The 17,359-nt window shown below is 36.1% G+C and overlaps 1 protein-coding gene across 9 annotated transcripts in view; it reads left to right on the forward strand.

The window, feature by feature from the left end:
* Nucleotides 1-17,359, forward strand: part of MGAT4C (MGAT4 family member C) — a 336,587-nt gene that overhangs the window by 196,327 nt on the left and 122,901 nt on the right. For 2 of the 9 annotated variants that reach the window (XM_042017614.1, XM_042017615.1), the window contains exon 1: nucleotides 12,483-12,721. The exons of the other annotated variants lie outside the window; for them this stretch is intronic. The gene's annotated coding sequence lies outside the window, so the exon portion shown is untranslated. Of the gene's footprint in view, nucleotides 1-12,482; nucleotides 12,722-17,359 lie in introns of those variants that run through there. 9 annotated transcript variants of the gene reach the window in all.

Below are 17,359 nucleotides of genomic sequence, written 5' to 3' on the forward strand. Positions count from 1 at the left end.
TGCTGGGGATTCAGCCTCACCTAACTTGAAGGCAATAACTAACAATTTGTTATTGATTACATGTTCCCTATCAGCTTGAGGCAAAGCTAAATAAAAAGGTTGTGAATTTTTACACTAGTTCTATAGATTTAGGAGCAGGCCTTCATTCGGTAGACCTTCTTTCTAACTTCTTTTTCACCAACATCCCATTCTGCTTCACACTGGCTTCACCTGGAGTCCTGTGTGTAGTTTTGGGTAACACAGTGAGTAAAAGATATAAAGGTATTAGACAGCATCTAAAGGAGAGCTATGAAGATGATGAAGGGTCTGGAAGGAAAGCCACATGAGGAGTGTCTGAGGTCACTTGGGCTGTTCAGCCTGGAGAAGTCTGAGGGGAGACTTCATCACAGTCTAAACTTCATTGTGAGGGGTAGAGGAAGTCCAGACACTGATCTCTTCTCTGTGGTGACAGTGACGGGACCCGAGGGAATGGCCTGAAGCTGAGTCAAGGGAGGTTTAGGTTGGATATTAGAAAAAGGTTCTTTACCCAGAGGGTGGCTGGGCACTGGAGCAGGCTCCCCAGGGAAATGGTCACAGCACCAGCCTGACAGAGTTCAAGCATTTGGACAATGCTCTCGGGGGCACGGTGTGATTCTTGTGGCTATTCTGTACAGGGACAGGAATTGGACTTTGATGATCCTTGTGGGTCCCTTCAAGCTCAGGATATTATATGATTCTATGATGCTCACGTAGTATTTTCTATTTTTGAGGCTGGACTAGATGACCCACTGTGGTCCCTACCAACCTTAGCCATTTGTGATCCTTTTAGTCTGTGATTTCTGATTCTTGTCTAGTCAGGAGCCATCTAGGTAATGTAGTCATAGTGTGATTTCTATGAAAAAATGTGATTCTTAAATGCAAATTTCAATCGCAGCTTAGGGATCACATGGAAACAAAAATAATGACTGACAAAGAGATCTTAAGCATAGAGGTTGACCAAAGGTCTGAAATGGCATCTTGGAGTTCTGAAATATGAAGTAAACAAACATTTCAACCAGCTCACAAAACAGACTTAGAACTTACCTTCAGTTTTTAGTGAATCCACAAAGGCCATTTTATTTCAAGAGTCAAGTTCAGTTCATGTTAATAATTTCAAGCCAATTGAACACATAAAGGGAAAAAACCCTCAAACATTCTTCTTGTCAATAAGAATACTGACAAGTAATGTGAAGAGTAATTTTTGATTTTTGTTTTATAAGAGACACAATTTATACCAACTTTGAAAGTTCATAAAAGTCAGATGGTTTTGATTGGTTTATGTCAGGGTTGGTTTTCTGGTTTATTTTTCCCCAGGGGGCTTTTTTTGGGTTGTACATATCTAACAGTTGCAAACAAATAGACAGGGGAAACTCTATTGACAACTCTCATTTGTATGCAGAGTGATAATATACAGTCTATTTAAAGGCTCCTGTTGGACTTAGACGATTCACAGACTTTCTTCTTACCTTTTGCCACAGGGATGAATTACAGCCACACTGCAAATTTGATTGTGCACAGAGAGCATGTGAGAGGAAAGCTGTGTAGCTAGAGGCTCGGTGTGCACTTTACTGAGACAAAAGAGAAACAAAATGACAAAAATACAAATAAAACATAAAATTGTTAAAAACTGAAAACGTGTCTGGGATGGGAAGGGAACACAGAGGTGAAAGAAACTCTGTACTAAAGCAATAGATTAATTGTTTAAAATAGTGTTTCTTAATGTGTTATTGTTTCAGACCTTTCATGGAAATGAAGAAATGACGGCAAGAAATTTGTTATAAGGAATTCTCTCATCTAAATAAAAATTAAGATAAACTGATTGAAGAAAACTGTTAATTTTATTTAATGAGACAAAGCTGGGTTCATCAATTCAAGACACAGAAAGCAAAAATAGGTACGAAGATTAATTTTAAGTCAAAGAAAGGTAGCAAAGGTCATACAGATAATTAATTTCAGAAAAGAAAAGATAAAATAGTATTTGAACTTTATTAATTTCATCCAAAGCAGATGAATTGGAATATATGAGTCATTAACTTCAATAAGGAAACTCAGAATAGATAATATTTATATAATTTTTTAAATTAAAGTAAGGCAGAAAACAATCAAAAAAGGGACTAATTATTAACTGAATCCAAAGCAGGGTTATATCATAAGGTATACTTTAGAATCCATTTTAGGACTTTATTTAGATTAAAACAAGGTTAATTTGGAAAACATGAGTCTATGTTTTGGTTTAGCAGTGGTGGGGGGGGAAGGCCTCTACAAATGAAGTCAGCAGAGTCAAACAGTGGTCTGTTTTGACAGCATTTCAAGCAGCTCCTCAGTTGTGTAGTTTAAATAGGAAGAAAACACGTCATTGTAGCATAGTTATTATCTCCTCAAAAAACAGAACATTCACTGACCCAGCAATATATTCAGAGGACTGTAGAAAATTTTTATGTGTAGGAAAGATATGTTTTACAGAGTGTATTGGGTTTACACGGCCAAGTTTGGGTAGCGGTGGAGGGGAGCTACAGAGGATGGCTTTCTGTAAGAAGCTGCCAGAAGCTTCCTCCATGTCCCACAGAGCCAATCCCAGCTGGCTCCAAGATGGACCTGCTGCTGGCCAAGGCTGAGCCAATCAGCAATGATGGTAATGACTCTGTGATGACATTTTTAAGTTATTGTTCAGACATAATGGTGGCCAGAGGGAAGCGGGGTGCGAACATGTGAGAGGAGCAGCTGCAGACACCAATGTCGGTGGAGAAGGAGGGGCAGGAGGTGCTCCAGGCACCAGACCCATGGTGCAGACCATGGTGAAACAGCTGTGCCCCTGTAGCCTGCAGAGGTCAATGGAGGGCAGAGATCCCCCTGTAGCACACGGAGGAGACCCATGCTGGAGGAGGTGGATGCATAAATGGAGGCTCTGAAAGCCATGCTGGAACAGGCTCCTGTAAGGAACCTGCAGACCCAGGGAGAGAGGAGCCCACACTGGAGAAGTTTTCCTGGTAGGACTTGTGACCCCATGGGGGACACACATTGCAGTGCCTGAAGAGCTGCACCCTGTACCCAGATTGCAACAGTTTGTGAAGAATTGTTGCCCATGGGATGAATTTATGCTGGGGAAGTTAATGAGGAACTGTCTCCCATGGAAGGGATCTCACACTGGAGCAGGGGAAGGTCTCCTCTGCCTCAGCAGTGGCAGAAACAACTTGTGATGAACTGACCATAACCTCCATTCCCTATGTTCCCATGCCACTGGGGGAGGAAGGCAGAGCCCAAGAAGGAAGAACGGGTGGGGGGAAGGTGTTTTTAAGATTTATTTTACTTCTCATTATTCTGCTCTGATTTTTTTAGTGATGAATTAATTTAATATCCTCAAGTTGAGTCTGTTTTGCCCATGACAGCAACTGGTGAGTGATCTCTCCCTGTCCTTACGTTGACTCATGAACCATTTGTTACATTTTTTCTCCCCTGTCTAGTTGTGGAGGGGAGTGAAAGAATGGCTTTGTTGGGTACCGGCATCCAGACAGGGTCAACCCACTACACCCAAGCAAACAAAAAATCTACTTCCTGAAATTAATTACAAGCAAGAGAAACACAATAGAATTAATATAGAAATAGTGGATTACGTAATTTCATGTAACCAAAGTGTTACAAATTTGTAAATGCAGTGAGGTATTGTGCTAACAGGTGTTAGTGCACACAAATAATTCCTCAATGTGGCTTTCAGAAGCAAGCAACAAGAGAGAAAATCTTGCAGCAAAGGTCTAACATAGGATGCAAGTCCCACATTTTCATGTTCGTATTTCTCACAGATTTCTCTTATGAGAACATTGAATTTCAGTTTTATGCAAAATGAATCAACAAACACTCTGCTCTAGATATCCTAATGTCTACTTCAGCAAATAAAAATATATAATAATATTTGTTTCACAAAATTAAATCTATTAAAATCTCAGCCTCACAATTGAAAAACAAACATCTTATGGAGAAGTCCCACCTCAGAGATCACATGTACTCTCAAAATCCTGCTGATGGAAATAGATATATACTTTTGGTTTTCCTTCCTTGGTGTACTTTAGGTAATACTGAGATAATAAAACATTATATTGATTATCATTCTTCCTATGCTTCACCTTCAAGTGCAAGATCTATATGCAATTTATGCTCACACTCTGTAGAATTACAATAACTGGGTTTACTTTACCTCACAGTTTAGTTTTTAAGTACACATCAAAAGGCAAAAGAGGTACAACATGAATTCTTTGCAAAGTTGGTTTCTGGGTTTTTGTAAATTGCTGTTTGGTTGCCTGGCCTGAAGACCTTAGATGAGGAGGGTGCAGGTCTCCTCTAACTCCAGTGTTCACCTGTCACTTCTCAGAAAGGAGAGTTCAGCTACACTGACAGGTTGATGCTTCAGATACCCTTGGCCATCTCAAATAATATTAAAGATATTATTTAGAACAACTCTTGTATTTAGGTGACTATATCTGTCCAAAGACACCTAGTTTAAAGCAAACTGAACATATTTCTAGGCTCCAATGATTGCACTGATTAGCTCTGCCTTGATTATAAAGTGAGTTAAGATACCTAACCCACATGCAGATACCTGGACTTGTTGAGTGTTAACTTAAAACTGAACCCCATATATGGCAGAGATTTACCATTTTAAATCATACAGACATATTTAAACCAAGACAGATTTAATCTAGCAGGCTAATAGAAAATTCCCCCCAAAATTCAACTGACTATCTTGTACAGAAAGGTTTGACCAGCTTTAATTACTAAAACTGTTTTAAAACCTAAGATGTTATCATTTTAATAGATTGTGCTTAATAAAGTAGTGGTTAGTATTGTATCTTGTATATATGTGCTTTACTGAATAATAATTCCAATTGCATCTCAATGTTGAAACATTCAAAACATTGTCTGTGATGGCAGATGACCCATGCTAACCCATGACACAGATAATTATGATTTTGTCATAAAGTCATAGAATCATAGAATGTTTGGGATTGGAAGGGACTTCAAAGATCACCTAGCCATGGGCAGGGACATCTTTCAACAGATCACATTGATCCAGCTATCCAAGTCGACTTTGAATACTTCCAATGATTGGGCATCCACAGCATCTCAGTGTGTGTTGCAGTGTCTCACCACACTCATAGTAAAGAATTTCTTTCTTATACACAATCTAAATCCACCATTTTTTAGTTTAAAATTATTTTTCCTCTCCTGTCACTACTACCATTCCCTGGAGTTTTTACTGAGCCATATTGAATACTTGCATTAATAATATTTTTTGTTATTTTCTTTTACTACCTTCAGAAACTCTACTTTAAAATATGCCTAAATGCACTTTATGACATGCCTCATACACCATATTAAACTTCATATATTAATATGAATATAACAGCAATTCACTATCATTTTTGAATCCATCTCTCCAGTCACTAGCAGAGACCTCTGACAGCAAGCTTTTTCCACTTCTCTTTCTCAAAGCAATGTCAGGATGAAGATAATGTCTTCAAGACTAAATCACTTCATATGTTATCATCCTCAAGGTCTTCATCTTGTATTTATTATTCCCTTAACAATCAACACAGAAGATGAGTATCTTGCTTAGTATCTTCCTTAAAAAGTATTTTCTTCCCTGTATTTTCAGTATGCTTTTTTTAATAATGCAATAACTGTATTAGATATTGCTATAGATGTTTTCGGAAGTAACCTTTTTTGTGTACAGACAACAAAAATGTAGTTATTTGTCAGTTCAAATTTAGCTTAACATTTAACACATCAGAAAGGTTGTTTGGTCAGTCAGCACAGAACTGTACCTCAATCAGCCACCTCTGCCTTTTTAGTGTGACATGGTTTTGTACACTGTCATGCTAGCTGCAGAAACAAGCTCTTCATTTCATACTGGCTCAAAACTTCCTAGTAAAACACCAAACACTGACGTATTTATTCTGAATAATTTCCTCTTTGATAAAATTTCAACAAAACAGCTGAAAAAGTTGTCATGTAAGGATGACATTCAGGAACAAGTTTAATCCCTGTGTGAGTGAGGAAAGGCTGTACACCTTCTACATTATTATATCATATGATGCATTAATGACATAATGTATGTCTTTTGTAGATGGTCATTAATATCCAGTACTTTTACTTTCCCTTGCAAATTGGCATTTGGTATGCCCAACACTGGAAAACTTCAAGAGATGAATGCCTGTATCATATTTTGCAGTGATCATGAGAAGTGTTCTCAAAGACCAGTATTTCAGACTTGGACCTACAAAAATTGCCTTTGTCTGCTGATTTACATGTTAACAGAGTTCCCCTCACTACAGTAGTGTCTGAAAATTCTGCTCCAAAATGGTCAACTATCTTACAGGTCAAGATGACGAAATGAACATTAGTATTCAAAACACTGTTTTCAGGAAGTTCTACTCATTCTTTTACCCCCGTGATACTTACTTTGGGTAAACTATGTAACACAGCAATCACAGCTTCCAGCAGTGCCTTTGATCTTTCTGTTTGGGGTTACACTCACAGATAGTGTTATCAAAACAGAAATTTAAATTAAAAAAAAAAATCTGTGAAGTTTATATAATTCAGGTTATGTTCTGATTCCCATGTATGAAGTAATTAAGAGTTTTTTCTTATATTTGTCCTTACCAACTATTATCTCAACTTTGAAATTTTTAATGCCTTATCTAGGCATCAATAATGAAATAATTTAGTATCAAAGTATAATTGATTAATAAAAGCAAGATTTACAAAGCAATTATGGAAAATAGGTGTTAGAGGGATGGTTTGCAAAATTATCCTATTTTATGTAGAACATTTGTGCAACTATGTTCTTACCAGTTTTGTCTCAGAATTTCTTACCCTGAGATCCAATAACTCTGAGATCTAAAAATTCTTCAGAGTTTTTGTATGAATATCATCCAGCTCTGGAATCAGATTGGTAAAATGTTTTTCTGAAAGTTCTAGTTTTGGAAAAATTACAGCCATTTAACAAGCTTGTGACCACCTTGTGACCAGTATTGTGGTGATATGATCATGATCATCAAGGCAGTAGAAAATATTTCCACATTTCAGTAGCTTTCATCCTCTCTTTCACTCTATCCAGATGATGTCTGCGTCATGCTCTAATGAAGGTCAGTCAGCTGACACTGTTCCTGGTTTGCAACAGCAGTTCAAACAGGCTCTGTTTTGAACAAACATGGTATTGCTCTTAACTGAGCCTACGACAGGCACTTGCTCTCTGTAGCACATCTGAGGCCCAGTGAGTACATCTTCATGGTTGTGCCCTTTCCTGTGAGAAGATTCTGGTGCATTCACAGCCACCTCAGCAATCTCTCAACTTATGCAGTAAGAAAGCTGAGTCTCAGATATGTGCAACTTAGAGCTTAAGTCACTTTTTCAAAAGTGATTTAGCCTCCTATGTAGACACTTTTATCTTAAACTTTTTTTCTGAAAAGTTTTGTATTCAGTGTAAAATTCAATCTTCTCATTCATACTTTCTTATTAAGAATGTTGCAAATTCTTGGCCCAGGTAGCTTTAGTCTATCATTCTAATCCATATAAAATTGCCTGTTTTTTTCTTTAAAAAATGTATTAAAATAGACCCTCACACAGTAGACCCAAAATAACAGACAACTTATGCTGACACAGAACATCGCTCCCACATATACATGCACAGAAAAGTTGAAAGTCTTTTCTCCTGACACTTTTCACAGTTAGTTTATGGAATGAACATGTAACTTGGTGACATAAATGTATTTTGACACACTCTGATGAAAGACCAGCACTTCTGTTATGACAATACTCTGACGAGTAGTGTGCTGGTGCAGTTGGCTATATGAACTACTCACTCTGGGATTATAATTTGCAACGACTCATCTGCTCTGAGATAACTGAGTTCAGGCTCATGTCATGCATTGGGCAGCTTGCCCAATCTTCATACAAGCCTAAACCATCTTAGACTGCCTTTACCCTTCTATCATATCACCTTTTCTCTTTAGACCCTTTTAATCTACTTTTCTTCTGCTGCACACCTCAACCTAGGCAATGCTGATGTGACCTAGGTTGCCAAACATGATCTTGTCCTCTGGAATTTCACGTCTCAGAGTTGTGCTTTTTCCATTGTGTAAGATGCTGAGAGAGCAGGTATGTGCCTCTAAGCCATGAATCATGGCCTTGCTGCCTTGTTAACAAGTTACTGCCCATTAGCTGATCCATGATAACCATTCATACAGGTACTGCTGCCCCACATGACTTAAAAACAGTTTATCACTTTTTCATTAAGATGCAAATCACATTAATCAGTTCTGCATTTGCTACAGTCTATAAGCTCCTGTCCACTGATTTATAATGATATGTGCAAAGGGTGTTGATAAAGGGTGTCAATGATAAATTTTAGGTAACTCAGAATTCCTTTCTCCTCTTAAAGGGATCAGCGATTCCACTCCATAAGTGCACGCAGACAGGTAGCTAGGCCAGATAATTTCCTTTGAAATGGCTGTCCCATGGGCAAACTTTTTCCATGTTGAATTATGCATTGTTTTAGTAAAGCTTCATTTTAATTTACTGGGTTTCATTGACAAGGAAAATGCTTTCACATCTATTTTTGCTAATCATTTCAGCTGTGAGTGAACCCCTTGAAAAGAGCTAGAACCTGCTGTTTATATTTTTCTGAATTTTATTAATTTCACAAGGCACAAATGGTTATTAATTGCCTGTGGTTGATCCATACATATAAACATCTCAGCATTTTTTAACTTAGAAATAAAGATATCTATTATATTTTAGTAATATAAATGAGCATTCTTGATGAGTTTAGGTATAAAGTAAAATCAAATCAATCATTACCTAGAGAGGTAACCTATTAACCTAAGTTTCCTTTAGGCAAATAAGCATTTCCTTTTCTATCAGTAAAACCTTTTGTACTCTTTAAATTGAATCTGTTAAAGGTTATGCTGTGTTTGATGTCTAGAAATTGAAGCATGAAAAACATGGATCTTGATGGAGATTCTTTCAAAACTCAAACCAAAGATTTTGCTGTTAAATATTCTTCCTATAGTTTACTCAACACTTGGCAAATTTTACTTCAATATTGGGGTTAATTAATGGTTATCTCTTGGGATTGTCTGGGGATTTTTTTTTAATTCCTCAGGAGATAGAAAAACATATCTGCTATAAAATGAAAAAAAAAAAAAAAATTACTCTGTTATGATTTTCAAGTTGAACATTACAAAAAGGAGTGACCATGCAAACAGAGCTGCCATCTTGTGGATAAAAATCTCCTAAGAGCAGGTAGCTCATATTGCCTGAATGCAGGAGGAAAAAATATTTATAATAGTCATCAGGTCTACCTGACTTGGCATTCATCTCATATACAGGATTATGAGAGCTGTAATTTTGAGTTTACACAATCAATCTCTAAAAACTCATCACCTGACTGAGTTCTAATTTCCCCAAAAATCTTTAAACCTAGCCCTTCCAATATTAATAATGTATAGGTTAAGCAACACTGAAGAACCGCTTGTGTTTTTCAATTAGTGTTTGGTGCAGAACTATGTTTGTAATATAAATAATTGGTTTAACCGTTAAACTGATGTGACAGAAATAATTGTCAAGCAATTAAATACAATAATGATTTTGGCTCATGGGAAATATATACTAATAAACCTGAGTTTCACTTTGCTCGAGGACTAAAATATCCCCTCTAGTTAAATTCTTCAGCATTATTCATACATTGATTTCTATTAGGTTATAGAAAGAAAACCAGATAGTTATTAAAAATCATTAGTCACTTCTCTTTCATTTTCTTGTTCTTTCCTTCTTCCTTTTTCCGTGTGATTTGAACTTGAAACTAAAACATGCCAAAAAATATCACTGCCAACAGCGCCTTTATTTTCTGTGGTAGGCATGAGAGTTGACAAGCCAATCTCTTCATATATGGAACCCATGGCACAACGATAGGAGCGTATGAATTCTGTGTCCCTGGATTTCACACACAGTCATGCTTTGAGCTCTTGTAACCTATTCAATATGTTTATTTCACTGAAGAGATTTTTCATTTAAAGAAATGGCCTTACAACTTTTTCTTTTTTCTGAAGTGACTTGCTGCTACTGCATATTTAAAAGCTATAATTTAAATATTATCATATATTTTCATTATTTATATTTCAAACTGGTTATAACACATGGGCGACATCATATGGAAGTGTGAAAAATGCTGTGTGACTTGATTACAATCATGGAGTTGTTCTGTTTTTTACAACAGTTACTTTGTTTAGCCTAGATCTCCAATTTCTTCCATGTTTTTAAAAGTACTAGTGATAGATAATTTTTGAAATGAGCATGGAAAACCTGATAGTTTAACAGTAAATTCATAAATAGCTCAATTTCAAAGCATTCATTAATCACATATTACTGCAGAAAAATGACTTTTTTTATAAAGAAAATGTCAAATTTTACAGGCCATTTACTAAGAAATATTCTGCACTAATATTCCAAATTAGCATTGGTACTACACTTTCTAAGTAAATTTTCTAATTTACTGCTTGGTTCATAAAGCATAGGTTCTCTATTATCACTGGAGAATAACACTTTATGAACGCTGAGAACTTTTTAAGAATATGGCACTCTACCATTAAAGATGGTCGAGCAGATAATCTGTGAGTGATATGCTCTTTAAAGGTGTAAAGCATACTCAACATAAGAATAAAAAATGCATAGGACTTTACTTCATCATTGTAAGATTAACTGGATATGGGAAATCCAGGTATTTTTCATGCTGAATCAACCAACGTAATAAAATTTTAGCAACATTGTGTTGGTTTGGTCCAGACTATATATAGCATTAAATATTCAGGAGAATATAACTTCTACATATGATATATCTAATAATACTTTACCTCATCAATAGTTCTTTTCCTTATGACTCATGTTACGATGTCTTACCTTTATCATTTCGTAATCATACAAAAGCAAAAGTGACATTCCCATTGTCCAAATTAATCTTTTCTGACCTGAAATTCAGTTTTGTCACTTTGCATAGCAATGAATCTTTTTTTATATACATTTTCATCTGAACTACCATGTTTTCTGAGCAGAAATAAATGAACAATGGCGTTCATTTTGACCTAAAGTAGGTTTTGGCTAGTAGGTTAGCCTCCAGATCCCCACACAAAACTGGTGTTTATTAAGTCCCCAGAATTTTATCTTCTGAGTCTCTAAAACTTTGTGAAAGAACCACAAGAAAATGACAGAGCTCTTTATCAAGTTTATTCTAGAAATCTTGTCTTAAATGTCTTTTAGATTAAGTTAAACCGTGTTTGATTAGATTTCATTTTTCCTGGGTTTTTTTGGCTTGGTGTGGTTGGTTCTTTGGTCTTATTTTTTCCCCAGAGAACAAACTGAGCAACAATTTTTTTTTTTTTTTTTTTTTTTTGAGGGATAACAGACTATAAACAAACTCATGTGGAGTCATTTTGGATCAGGTTCCTACCCATTTAAAGAAAGTATTAGTTTCCCAAGATTAAAAAAAAAATTGACACAGAACAAAAGATACAAATACAACATGTGGTAGATCAGAATTTTGCTTTTTTCTGTTGAATAATAGGATTTTTTTGCCACTTAAAGGTGAGAGATCAGAATATTCATTTATAGAAAAAGCAATTATTTAAGCACTGATTTGGATTCATTTTAAAGTTATCATGATTTATGATGTTGCCTGTAACATAGCTAAATACTTAGTGCCACTATATTTAGGACATCATACATTTGGCAATGTGTTTCATGCCTCATTTACTACAGAATATCTGGGCTACTACTTAGTATTCAAAGAATAACTCTGCATGTACATTTGTGCATCCCTATACTTTTGCTGTTAGTTTTAAATACTTAAAAAGACACAATAATCAACCTAACATTGCAATAGTGCAACATTCTTGAATTTACATCCTTTTCCCAACGTGTGCCTTTATTAATCTCATGCCTTAAGAGGAGGCAATGCAAAATCATTAAAAATGTGAGTTCTCCAGGTGCTGCATGCATTAACCTTTCCTCTAATATCTCTTTTGTACAATATTTTGATCATTACTATCATTTAGTAAACAGATGATGAAAATGCAGTTACCTGAGGGTCTTGTTTAATAATTTAGGCAAATTAGTTTGTAGAATTTATTTAATTGCTACATTCAATAGCTACGCCACAACAAGCACCTGGTCCCCAAAGCAGGAGCTTCTTGTACAATCTCATTTGCTACAATGAAAAAAAAATAAAAACAGAAAAAAAAAAAGGGAAAAAAAAGTTAAAAAAAAAAAAAAGGAAATAAATGAAAGGTGAAAAAAAAATTGGGAGAAAAAAAAAGAAAGAGGAAAAAATAGAAAGCCCCCACCTGCGTGTATGTATGTAAGGATTAAAGAGGCGCCTTTCAGTGGGCGGCCGGCAGTTTAGGGTTAAGGGCCGGTCCAGGTGAGGGAAGCCAATGAGCGCCCGCCCGGGGCCGTGCCTGACATCATCCCGCCGGGGAGCGCCCAGCCCGGCCGGGGCAGCGCCCGCCGCCGCCCAGCACCGCCGTGATGGATGTTTACAGCTCCTCCGTCAAAGCCAATTATCTCGCTTTTGTGTGAGGCCCAGGGATCGCTCAGGCTGCCTGCTCGCACACGACACTGCTGGATCCAGCTGAAGCAATTGTTTTCCCTGTGTCTGGTAAGAGTCTGGTCTGGTTTGCCTTCTCTTTCAGAATAAAGGTGATGCGCCTAACCTGGGAGGGGAATTGCTTTCGTAGTTCAGAGGCTTATATGCCTATAATATGTAAAAAGCAGATTTTTGCTGGCAAAAAGGAGATCCTTTAGAAAGGGAATGGTTTTAAAGGAAAAATAAGTCTGTGTCTGGCAAACTCTACTTTGTAATACAGAAATAAATAGCCTGCATGTTTGAGCTGCTCTTCAGGTGCTCTAAAGAGTTATTAGGCTGACAAGACCATCACAGAGACCAGTCATTTAATAGCAGTATTTTTCCTTTCTTTTCCTTTAACACCTGTGTTTTTCCTTTGAAATCCAGCTTTTTTTTTGATGAACAAAGAAATGGGAAGATTTAAGAAGAGGGAATTTAATGTTGAAACAACTTTAAAAATGTTCTGGAATACTTTTGCAGATATCAATCAAAAGAATAATACCATGATTTTAAAGTTTCCAGTTCTGGAATTAGTTATAGTTACTGTGTTCTGCTAATTTCTTTAATCTAAAGTGCTAAGAAACTGAGTCAAAGATAAAAGTGTTCAATATACAATATGCTGGTAGCAAAACACCCAACAGAGTTTTTTGTTTATATGTTTTTCCAATTTACATTCTGTAGCTCGTCTTAAAAAACATCTCATCCTGTAGCTCTAAAAGTGTACATATAGAGGATGAAGAACCAGTGCTTATATCTTTTGCATTGTTGGCAGCTTTGTAGCTTGCACAGAGAGAGGAGGGAGAGAGGAAGGATTCTGTCCATGTAACTTCTTAGTTTTGCAACAGATTTAGTACATTTTAAAGCTTCTGAACCTATGTGGATTTAAGAGATTAGAAGTGACAGTGACACTGACAAATCAGATTCAATAAAGAATTTAATTGACTGAAGGAGTTCAGGGGCTACTGTATGAAGAATCCAATAACCAGTTTAACTAGTCAAGTAGTGTACCTAATAGGAAATTAAATAGCAGGTTCCAGTTAATTTAAAAGCTTGATGACATTTACTTTAAAGTGATTAGAATTCACTAGGTCACTTAAGAACTCTCCGTCTTTATTTCAGTAATCCATGATTCTACAATCCATGATTCTACAATACAAAGTTTTAAATAATGACATATGTAGTGAGTATTACAAGTGCCTGCAAAATCGAGATATACATTCAATTTAGCTTTGAGCATCTCTGCTCCAGACACTGTCAGAAGAATAATAGTTATTTTCATCTCAAAAACCACTTAAGACAGTAGGGCTTCTCAGCTGTGTTACACTTTTGTGCTCTTTACTAGTTCAGTCCTGTCTATGCTGTTCCTGGTACTTACCATTGTGAATTCAGCTCTGGATAATAATGTGCCAAACAATCCCAGACTTTTCTTAAATGACATATCTATAATATGGGTGGCGTTAGAAGAACATATTTGTTAAGGTGAAACCTTTATTACTCTTTCCTGCCTTTTTACTAGCAAATTTTGCTAGGTGAGATGACCATGGCCTATAAAGGAGAGTAGTATTTAACATTTTACTACGTTACCCTTCTTGCTTAGATCATTATTAAAGTTGAATTTAGCATATGCTAGTGTTGCAACTATGCCTTTAACACTCATTAATTTAAAAAAGAAAGTGTTTTCACCTCTCCCTCAGGGTTACATACCTACACATTGCATAGGTCCATGTCATTTATCAATGCATCGTTATTAGGCTTCATGTTAGATCTCCAAATATTTCTGTTCCTACTCAGTTTAGCCAAAATTCAGATATAAACAAATTATCTGTTATTTCTGTTAAAATACAGGATGATGCATATGACATGGATGCAAGGCTGATTTGTTACATGCTCAGTGTTCTGATCCAAAGCATTCAAAGACTGTTTTTAATAAATGTGCCCTTTTATGTACCAATAAATGTTGCTTTATTAGATAGTAATCATGGACTTAAGAAAGCAAAGGAAACTTAATGATATGATAATCCAAACAGATAGCAATCAGCTTCTTGTAGGAAATGAGACTTTCTTCTTTAGTTTAACCTTTCAAAAGGAAGAGAAATAATTTCTAGTACACCATTTTATAGAAAAAAAAAAATGGAGGTTTTTTTCTTATTTTCAATCAGAAACTAAGTTTAACAGAAAAAAAAAAAGCAAAAAGAAGAAAACCACATTTTTTGGATAAAAAGTGTTGTGTTTTTTTTTTTTTTTCTTTGAAATAATAAAGGTAACTGTGGTAATGCTAGCCCAAGAACTGCCTAGCAGATTGACCATTGCTTTGGAAAGGAGTCCCTCTAGTCTTCTACTTTGTTATACTTGGTAAAGTCCATATTACATCAATGGCCTGCTGTATTAAAGGAAGAATTAGCATGAGGTTGCTTGATTGTATGCCTAGGTCATTTTGTTCTTCTGATTCTCTGTGAATGAGTCAATTTGAACATTTTGACAATGACATCAGGTATTAGCCCTTTCAGTGCAGATTTGAGTCATTCCTCCTACACAAGATACTCTCTTCTCTTGTCAGGTAATTTTGAGAAAAGTGACAAAAGGAGTTTTTATTTTTTATTTGCAAAAATTCAATGCATTTAGCATTTCTTAAAGAAAATAAAGGTGCCAGCTAAGCAGAAATATGATAATAACATCAATTTCTCAAAAAGTATCCATACCTCTAGTACTAAAAACACAAATTGAATAGAATCCTTCTTCCTCTATAACTGGCAAAGGAAAATTAGCCCTAGAAAAATACATATTAAAGTCGTTTTGCAATAGCACATTATTTTTGTATCTGATTTCAACAAGTACAGGAGACAGAGGAGTTTTTTCATACTCCAAGCTTTGGTCCATGATTCAGATTTTTGGTTTATCTAAAACAGATTAAAAGGACACTCTTCTAGGATTTTCCAAATTGTAAAAACAGTCTTAAATCCCTGTGCTGCAACCATCCTCCTTGTTCATCAGTGAGGTCCTTTATGTATAAGGGTGCCAGATGAGACCTGAGAGTCTATTTTGTTCCCTCTGCTTTTTTATTCTTCTATTCTGTTACTAAAGTTTAAAAAAAAAAAAAAAAAAGTCCTTTTCATCTATGTAGTGATGAGGAGATTTTTTTTCTTCTAAATTTTTCTCTTACTAAATTCAAAGGCAACAGAGATTACAGAGAGTATTTCTAAACCAGGAGAAGTGAGATGTAGATCTACATCTGTCCCTCCAAGTCATCATTTTCCTTTGGAAAGAGATCCAGATGTACAGACGTGGAGAACACATCTTGGATGTTCTCCAATAGGACACCTGTCTGGATGATGAAAGGAACAGTGATGTAGATCACAAGTTTGTCACACAATACAGACACAACCTTTTCTTCTTCTGTTTTGAATCTTCAATGAAGTCCAGTGGATGCCCTGATACCTAATAAATATTGTGCTAAAAGGTGATTATGGTCAAGGACTTACAACTCAGATTTTAAAGTGGTTTTGTAATTTTAGTCTAGACCTTTTGCCTATATACAGTATGGTGCTTTTTGTTTCCATAATTTGGGTATTACCACACAGAAGTGTGACATTGTGAATGCATTAAGTCAATCCTACATGGTTAATGGTGTCGGTTTTGGCTCATTTTAGCCAGGAAGTTTCCTCTTCTAATCTGTGGAGAGAAAGGCATCTCCAAAAAAGAATTCATCTCATTATTAAGATATTTATTTCAGATAGATGAGCTGAATCACTCTCTGGAGGGGAAAAGTCACCCCATACAGGCAATCTACTTAAATACTTTCAATTATGTGTCAAATTTCCTGACTTTTAAATATTGTCTAATTAAGATCTCTTAGATTTGAGTAGCATTGAATCCCACAAGTAACATAAATAATAAACAAACAGATAATTATACTCGTTATTTGCTGCACATAGGAATCACAGTTATTGATTTCTGCAATAGATGGACTCTGGACTTCATGTCTGCAGTGGCAGGGGTGTTGAACAGAGCACTTGGTGCAAGACTTTGTGGTTCCACAGGTATTTGCTGGCAGTCTTGTCCACTGGTATTTGCAAGAAATGTAAAGGTTTGGGAAATGCAGATCTACAGCTGGCAGTAGGGGGAAGCATGCTCCATCTCTTACATTCGTTCAAGCATTGTCTCCCATGCTTAAAACTTGTAATTCTTCTCCCTGATGATTTGTTAACCTGCTGTCAGAATCATTGGAGAATCTAGCTATTGCTCACATACACTGTATATTTTCAAAGTATTGCGATTTGGCTAATTTTTTTTCCCCTCTTTCTTCCTAAAAGACAGAACACAATTTTTTTTTCTGCTGAAGGTCTTCAATTCCCTGCACTAACTCAGGGGACTCCCCAAACATTCACAGTATTGAGCATGGACAAAGAAATATCACTTGTCTAGCCTCATTCTTTGACAACAACATCAGGTGTCTAGAATCTATAATTTCAGGACAAATGGTCACGAGTTTATCCTTTCAGTTGTCAGTCCATCCCATTTGGTTCAGCCTCTATGCAGGGGTTCTTAAGAATCTTCTGAACAGTGTAACAGTTTACTCTGCCCTGATGCAAAAAAAAAAAAAAAAAAAAAAAAACCAGCCCAGAGTATTTAATAAATCCTTCATTGGGGCCATGATTTTGGTTGAAATAGTTT

The sequence above is a fragment of the Corvus kubaryi genome, unplaced genomic scaffold, assembly GCF_017639235.1.
Source record: "Corvus kubaryi isolate FWS band 111438036 unplaced genomic scaffold, C.kubaryi_AGA036_p1.0 137, whole genome shotgun sequence".
Classification (NCBI taxonomy): Eukaryota; Metazoa; Chordata; class Aves; order Passeriformes; family Corvidae; genus Corvus; species Corvus kubaryi.